At 39.4% G+C, this 8,683-nt stretch overlaps 1 long non-coding RNA gene across 1 annotated transcript; it reads left to right on the top strand.

The window, feature by feature from the left end:
* Positions 1–1,227: 1,227 nt before the first annotated feature.
* LOC135618414 (uncharacterized) lies at positions 1,228–8,350 on the top strand. Its single transcript, XR_010488996.1, has 3 exons — positions 1,228–1,554; positions 7,447–7,527; positions 7,692–8,350. It is a non-coding gene; the product is annotated as an uncharacterized LOC135618414 (long non-coding RNA).
* Positions 8,351–8,683: the final 333 nt, after the last annotated feature.

The raw sequence follows: 8,683 nt of genomic DNA, 5'->3' as shown, positions 1-8,683 counted from the left end.
GCTCGAAAGTTCATTGAGAAGGTTAGCGGGTGAGCATTCTTACGATAACAAGCCCTCCTTCTAATGTCAAAATGATGAGAGAAGAAGTTGTTAATGTATTGGTCAACTCGACTCGATCTGGACCCATATGCGTAGGATTATCTAAGGTGTCTCTGAGGTGGAAACATTGAGCTCTCGAGGTGCCACTTATACGAAGACCTAAGTTGGAAGAAGTTTTTCGACTCAATTCCTCTAGCACCCATATTAGTAGTCCAATGTGTATAAATGTGGACGTGAGTACTAAAAAAGGGAAGCTCCCCTTTTCATAATGTTAGAGATGAGTTTTTATACCTGATTTTAAAGGGATAGAATATTTCATGAAATATTTTACAGGTAGATAGTCTTTAATCGTCTTCAGTAGCCTCCCTTCGGTCTCTTGTCTATGTAGGCAATAATGAGGGGAGGACAATCTATAGCTGTCTATCTTGGATCTTATCCCGTGTGGACAGATAAGTGAAGAGTGACATTATCTTCTCCTTTTATCTTGGACATCATGTGACGTTGTAGGTCGGATAATGATTAGCTAACGACATAGTTTCTATCAAATAAAAAAATATATTTATTTTTATCACTTCTTGGCAATAACAAATATATTAATCCAAATTCAAAATTACAGATACAACCAAAATCAACCACGAATCCCTTCCTTTTGGAGAACCCCCTCACTAATCTCTTCTCTTCTTACCCCCGCAGATATATCTATCTCATCAGCGTCATAGAATTTTTCCGAAATCACTGTATGTATATGAATGGATGGCATAGAGGAATTCGCATCTGATTTAGATGTGAAGCTACCAAAAAAAATTTATCTCTTCATGGCCATACATACTCATTTATCCAGGTAACGAACAGAGGCATCGTTCAGGAGGTTGACCCTTGCAAATCCCAATTGCGTCAGCTATAAAATACCAACATTTGTACAGTATAAAATGTTTAGTATGCTTGATGTACCCCTCGACAAAGATCGTCAATCGAACCGTGCTTTGGCATGGCGTCAGTAACAACTAGTAACTCCGAAACAGAGAGAGAGAGAGAGAGAGAGAGAGAGAGAGAGCCTTCCAATCGTCTGAGCGCCTGGGGTGGGTTACCTTCTACTACTCCACATGGAAATCAACACATGTAGGCTTAGCTTGCCTACATGTCCGTTCTATATATAAAGCACATGTAAACTTAACTGTCAATAATAATTAGTTTGCTAATGCCGTCGAAGTACCAAAATGGCCCATGTGTATAGTAGCCATTGTTGCCAAGGCAGACGAGTAGCGGTGGTACTGCTGTTACTGAGCATAGTTCTGCACTCTTTATTTGGAATGCGTTGCCGGCCGAGGTAAGCTTAGGCGATTTCTTTCTCCTCTCGATCCTCTGTCTTTCTTCTGTTGTTGTTGTTGTGTTTTTTTTTTTTGGCTATGTTGGTGCAGATCTGGCCATTCATCGAGCAGCAGTGGCGCCGTGTATCCCGACTCCGCTTCCTCCTCCTCCTCCTCTAAAGAAAGGAAGAGGAAGATTGACCTCGAGGTAAGGAAGGCCTCCTGTCGATCCCGCTTCTCGGGAGGAACCATACATCTTGATTTTTTTTCTAGCGAGGAAAAAATTGACTCGTTTCTGCAATGTGTTACTGTTGGAGAAGTCGCGCATTGTGCCGTTTCCTGCCAATTAAGTCGTTCAGAAGGATCCGAGCCCCGAATCCCCTTCTTCTTTAGCGAGGGAAAATGTTCCCTTTTTCACTTTTTTTTTTCCTTCTTTTCAACATTTATTTCTCTTCCCCATCATCGATCGATGTTGTCTTCATCTGCCCCCTTTTCAAAAGTTCTCAATGTCCGTGGCAGCTTTTAATTCGCACATGCACCTTTTACTTACTTTAAAACCGAGTGGCAGCTTTCAATTATTTTCAAATCCGTGGTAGCAGCTTTTTTAGGCACTCGAATGATCGATGACGAAGATATAAACAGGAATAATTTTTTTTTTATGAATAAATACTAACAGGCCATGATATTAGTAGAATTAAATGAAATCAACACTAAGATATACGTGGAAAACCCCTCTAATGTGAAGGATAAAAATTACGGGACAAACTAGAGATAATCTACTATTATAATAATGAATATACAAATCTCAATCTCTTGCCCTAAACCCTAGCAACAATCACAAGAGAACAACTAGGATACAAGGATCACGTCACTGTCCACGATATCTAAAACCTCCCCAAGTAATCACAGCAAGAGTCTACTGTAGATTTAATATAACTTGAGATGAGAACACTGCTAGATGATTGAGAACAGCCTCTCTGCGTTGTCCTTGTCTTCTTCCCTTTTTTTCTCTTTCTTTTCTGCCTTGTTTTCCTCTTTTTCTTTGGAATCCTGTGGTTTTTTCTTCTCCCACGTTGCTGTCCTATTTATACCTTTTTCTGCCTCCAAAACGTAGCCACCACACCCTCCCTAATGTTAATTAGGGTTAGGTTAAGAGGGGGTGAGCTGTGGGCTGCCCAAGCCCACTATGGGCTGAATTTGTGGGCTCCCAGCCTAACAACCTCTCCCTTCAGCCCATAAGGGAGGCTATCCCATGACTCCTCAATGTGAAGCCATGCTGACTAGCTGTCGGCATATCTCTTGTCTATCTTTTGGTAAAGTTTTTGTCAACATGTCAGCTCCGTTATCATCTGTATTAATTTTCTAAAGCTGCAACTACTTCTCTTCAAATACATTTCGAATCCAGTGGTATCTAACATCTATATGCTTTGACTTAGAATGAAACATTGGGTTCTTACACAAATGGATGACACTCTAGCTATCACAATACACCACATAATTTTTCTGTTTCAGCCCCAATTCTTGTAAGAATTCTTTCATCCATAACATTTCTTTGCATACCTCTGTAGCAGTAATATATTATGCTTCTATGGTGGAGAGAGCAATACACCTTTATAACCTGGATTTTCATGACACAACTCCCCTTGCAAAAGTAAGTAATAACCTAAAATAGACTTTCTCGTATCTATATCTCTTGTCATATATGCATCTGTGTAACCTGTCAACATATGTGGTCCACCTCCAAAGCTTAAACAAACCTTAAAGCTCCCTATGAGATATCTAAAAATTCACTTCACTATTGCCCAATACTCTTTGCTAGGATTTGTAAGAAATCTGCTAGTAACACAAACTGCATATGCAATGTCTGGCCTCGTACATATCATTGCATACATTAAACTTCCAACTACTGAAGCATAAGGAACCTTTTGCATTTTTTCCTTCTCCTCATCACTTGACGGACTCTGTTCTGAGCACAACTTGAAGTGACCTACAAAAGAATAACCAACTGGTTTTGCATTGCTCATATTGAATCTTTCCAATACCTTCTCGATGTATTTCTCCTGTGACAACAAAATCTTCTTATTTTTCATGTCACGGGAAATCTGCATACCTAGTATTTGCTTTGCTGGCCCCATGTCCTTCATTGCAAAAGACTCACTTAGCTCCTTCTTCAATCTGTCAATTTTAGACATATCTTTCCCAAGAATAAGTATGTCATCAACATAAAGTAAGAGAATAATAAAATCCTCACCAAACCATTTGATGTACACACAATGATCTGAAGTCGTTCTTTTGTATCCATTTTCTATCATAAATGAATCAAATTTTCTGTACCACTGTCTTGGAGCTTGCTTTAGCCCATATAAGCTCTTCTTCAATTTGTAGACAAAGTTCTCTTTACCTTTAACTTTGAATCCTTCTGGTTGCTCCATATAAATTTCCTCCTCCAAATCCCCATGAAGGAAAGCTGTCTAGCTGCTCAACCTCCAAGTCTTAGCTAGCAGCAATACCAAGAGCAACATGAATAGAAGACATTTTAACAACAGGAGAAAAAATCTCTTCAAAGTCAATACCTTTCTTTTGACCAAAGACTTTCATAATCAATTTAGCTTTGTACTTTAGTTGAGAATAATATTCTTGAGTCTTCAACCTGAAAACCCACTTGTTCTTCAAGGCCTTCATTCCATTTGGTAGTAGCACCAAATCATAAGTGTGGTTCTTCTTAAGAACATTTATCTCTTCCTGTATAGCAACTAACCACTTCTCTTTATGCTCACTTTCAACTGCTTCCTAGTAACTCTCTGGTTCACCTGCATCAGTAAGCATCACATACTCATATGTAGAGTATCCTCTAGAAGGTTGACGTTGTCTAGAAGATCTTCTCAACTGAGGATCTGCGGGAAGTTGCTCTCCAACTTCTTCTTGCTCAATATGTCATGCAAGTAGATCAACATCAGGCTCTACACTATCTTTCTGCACATCTCCCCCATCACCTTGATATACTAGAGGAGTAATTGGGTCATAATATGCTAACCCTTCTGTAGAAGTATTGGCTGGTGTCTTCTTCTTCAAATCTTCAAAAGTTTGATCCTTAAAGAAACTACATCTCTACTTCTAAACACCTTTTGCTTTTCTGGATCCCAAAGCCTGTAACCAAAATGATCATGTGAGTAGCCAAGAAAAATACATTGTTTAGACTTATCATCCAGCTTGGACCTCTCATTATCTGGAACATGTGCAAATGCATAACAACCAAACACTCTCAAATGCTTGTAGGAAACATCTTTCTCTGACCATACATACTCTATAACATCATCATCTAGGGTTGTACATGGTGATAAGTTGATCACATCAACTAGTCCTCAAAGCTTCATCTCAAAACCTTTTGGGTAGCTTGGCTTGTGAAAGCATACATCTTATCTTTTCCATGATGGTGCGGTTCATCCTCTCTGCATTTGTATTATGCTGAGGTGTACCAGGAACTGTCATCTCATGTTGGATCTCATATGACCTGCAATAGTCATTAAACAATCCTGTATACTCACCACCATTATCTAATCTTATGCATTTCAATTTCCTTTCTATCTCTCTTTCAACCCTAGTATGAAACTCTTTGAAATTAATCACCTGATATTTAGTCTTCAAAGCATAGACCCAAACTTTCCTGGAAAAATCATCTATAAAAGTGACAAAATAAAGTGCACCACTTATACCAAGAACATCAACAGATCCACCATGAGTTTTTGTCCTCAAAAGACCACATATATCTGTATAAACACGGTTTAAGACATACATTTTTTTAGACAAAGCAAGACTAGCAAATGAAACTCTATGTTGTTTACTTGCCAAACAATCAATATAAGGGTTCAGATGTATACCTCTGAGGTTTGGTAATACCTCTCTCTTGGAAAGAGCTTGCAATCCCTTCTCGCTCATGTGTCCCAGTCGCCTATGCCACAACTCCATGCTGAAGTCTTTTTCTATAGCATTTAACTGCTCACCATAAGCTTTAGCCTGCAACCTGTACAAAGTATGATATTTCTTTCCATTAGCTATAACAAGAGAACCTTTACTGAGTTTCCATTGCCCTTTATGAAATTTGCTATCATAGTCTTCATCATCTAGCCTTCCAACTGAAATTAGATTCAGCCTTATGTCAACCACATGCCTCACATCCTTAAGCACCAACTTGCAGCCAAGGTTAGTCTTTAAATGGATATCACTCATGCCTATGATGTTTGGTGTGCCATAGTTGCCCATCTTGACAACACCAAAATTTTCAGACCTGTATGTAGCAAAAAACTCTCTCCATGGTGTAGCATGATAAGAAGCACCTGTGTCAATCACCCACTTAAGATCCTGACACATACAAGAAAAAATATCATCAGAAGGAGATAAAATCAAATAATCATCACTCTACATTGTAGTTGTGATATTATCTTTTGACTCTATAGACTCCACTTCTTTTCCCTTTTTCTTGCCCTTCTTAAGTTGCTTACATTGGTTCTTGTAATGTCCTTTCTCACCACAATTATAGCAAACAAAATCTTTTCTTGATCTTGACTTGCTTCTACCTATGCGTGAACTTCTTCTAGACTTTGACCTTCCTCTGTTCTCTGAGATAAGTACCTGTGAATCATTCTAAGATGTTGCCAAACTCTTTCTTCTCAACTCCTCATTCAACAAAACTTGACTCATAGTGACAACAATATCTGGCGCAGAATTACTGAGGGAAACCACGAGTGTCTCCCAACTTTCTGGTAATGAATTGAGAAGTAACAATGCCTGCAACTTATCATCAAGAGACAATTTCATAGAGGATAACTGGTTAGTAATACTTTGCATTTCATTCAAATGTTCAGCAATAGAAGCACCCTCTCTATATTTTAGGTTCACAAGTTTTTTGATAAAAAAAGCTTTGTTGCCAGTTGTTTTTCTTTCATAGAGACTTTTCAACTTTTTCCAAAGAGAATATATAGAAATTTCAGTAAAAACATGGTGAAAGACACTATCATCGAGCCACTATCAAATAAATCCAATTATTTTTCGATCTAACCTCTTTCACTCATCATCTGTCATAGTTATGGGTTTTGCACTATCCGCCTACAAAGGTCCATACAAATCTTTGCAATACAAGAGATATTTCATTCTTGGTTTCTATATCATCCAATCGTTTCCATTTAAACTAATCATACGAGAAACATTACTAGCCTCCATGTTCAAATACAAAATTAAATCACCAAAACCCTTGCTCTGATACTAGTTGATGGGGATATAAACAGGAATAACCTTTGTATATGAACAAATACTAGCAGACCATGATATGCAGTAGAATTAAATGAAATCATAATAAAATAGAATACCAAGATATACGTGAAAAATCCCTCTAATGTGAAGGGTAAAAACCACAGGGCAAACTAGAGATAATACACTATGAAAATAATGAATATACAAATCTCAATCTCTTGCCCTAAATCCTAGCAACAATCACAAGAGAACAATTGGGATACAAGGATCACGTCACTGTCCACGATATCTAAAACCTCCCAAAGTAATCACAGCAAGAGTCTACTTTAGATTTGATCTAACCTGATATAAGAACACTACTAGATGATTGAGAACTACCTCTCTGCGTTGTCCTTGTCTTCTTCCCTTTCTTTCTCTTACTTTTCTGCCTTTTTCTTCATTTTATTTGAAATCCTGTGATTTTTTCTTCTCCCATGTTGCTGTTCTATTTATACCTTTTTCTGCCTTCAAAACGTAGTTACCACACCCCCTCTAATGTTAATTAGGATTAGATTAAGAAGGAATGAGCTGTAGACTGCCCAAGCCCACTATGGGTTGGATTTATGGGCTGCCAGCCCAACAACCGATAAACCAAATGCCCGACAAAACAACTAAACAGATTAAAAAATTAAAAAAATATATATATAAAGGATACGGTCCTATTTCCCTTTGTCTACCGTTGGGAGAGCCGCCTCAAATTTAAGGCTATTTTTCCCACTCTTAGAATGGAGTTTTTGTTTTTTTTGTTATCGAGCACAAGATGAGTCTGACATTTTAATTTATTCCTCTCGTTCCTTCCATTTTTCTGGTGCAGGCGGGTTGTTAGTCATGAAGAGATTAGCTTGTTGTCCTCGTGGCACAAAAGACTTCAGCCTTGATTTCGAGGAGCAAGACAGTATGTTTCTGCTCTTTCCTTTTTTCTTAGCTTCCTGGGTTCACGATGCCGATGATGCTTCCGTAGCGTTCTGAATTTGAGCCAGATTGTTCCTATCGTTTTCTTTCTCCTTCATGAGTCTCCGTAGCACCGATTATAAAAGCGTTCTGTCTTTTCATTTGGAGTTTCAAGCAAGAGGACGGAGGATGGCGATCTCTCTCTTCGTTTTCAAGTGACTAGGACTGCAGCAAAACAGTGAACCCATGGGGGAGTGTAGGATCGGGTGAAGGGAATATAGCAGTACTAGTCTGGTAATTGTGCAGGCACACACGTCTTCTTTAGTACTCTGATGCGTGCCCGGCGCGTAGCTCTTCTCGTGAAGCAAGTGTCCGGTGCCCCTAGCACCGGAGCCCCCCACGATTATTATTAACAAGAAGAACCAAAGCATGAATGGCAGAAAGAAGGGATCGCCCATCGGATCCCCTCTCGTTATTGGAGAGTTGGATATCTCGACTGACCTCCATATATCTATATAGGTAATTGATACCTGCAATCTGGGCACAAGCACCAAGCCCTATGTATCTCGAGCCCCGATTGGTTTGAAACTTGTGAGTTGAAAGCAAACTGACATACCTTATCTGGTAGATCATGATCCGCATTTCTAACCTCCTCGCCCCCATGCTCGGTTCAGGTGTGAATTTAAGCTGGTGTCGCAACCAAAGCTTTTGGCGGTGGGGGAGAGATTCCTCCGCTTCTTGCGGGACAGTCGTTCACGTGGATGATGTCGTGATGAAAGGAGCATGTCCGCTACCAGTATCAATTCCATATCAGAAAGACTTTGCAGGCCTCCTATTGCTAATTCATTGAGGTTACGTGCTCCGTAGTTGCACTCACACTCACACTGTACGACAGTGAGACATCTAGTAGACAAGTCTTCGGTACACACCAATGGTCACGTGATCAGCCTTGTCGGTCCCCAAATGCCCCAGCTATTATTCCGCACCTCTACATGATTGATTCATCTCCAGCTCGCCCAGGCTTCGATCCACTTGCAACCCATCATCGTGTGCCAATAATAATTAATGGCTGTTAATTTTGTCCGCAAACTGTGATGTGGTAGTAGTAGTAGGTTGCGAGTTTCGTTCATTAAAAACCTGCAATTTATAGCCATGTGATG

Source organism: Musa acuminata, chromosome BXJ2-8, assembly GCF_036884655.1.
Source record: "Musa acuminata AAA Group cultivar baxijiao chromosome BXJ2-8, Cavendish_Baxijiao_AAA, whole genome shotgun sequence".
NCBI lineage: Eukaryota > Viridiplantae > Streptophyta > Magnoliopsida > Zingiberales > Musaceae > Musa > Musa acuminata.
Note: the sequence above shows the minus strand (reverse complement) of the source record. Positions and strands in the feature narration are given on the sequence as shown.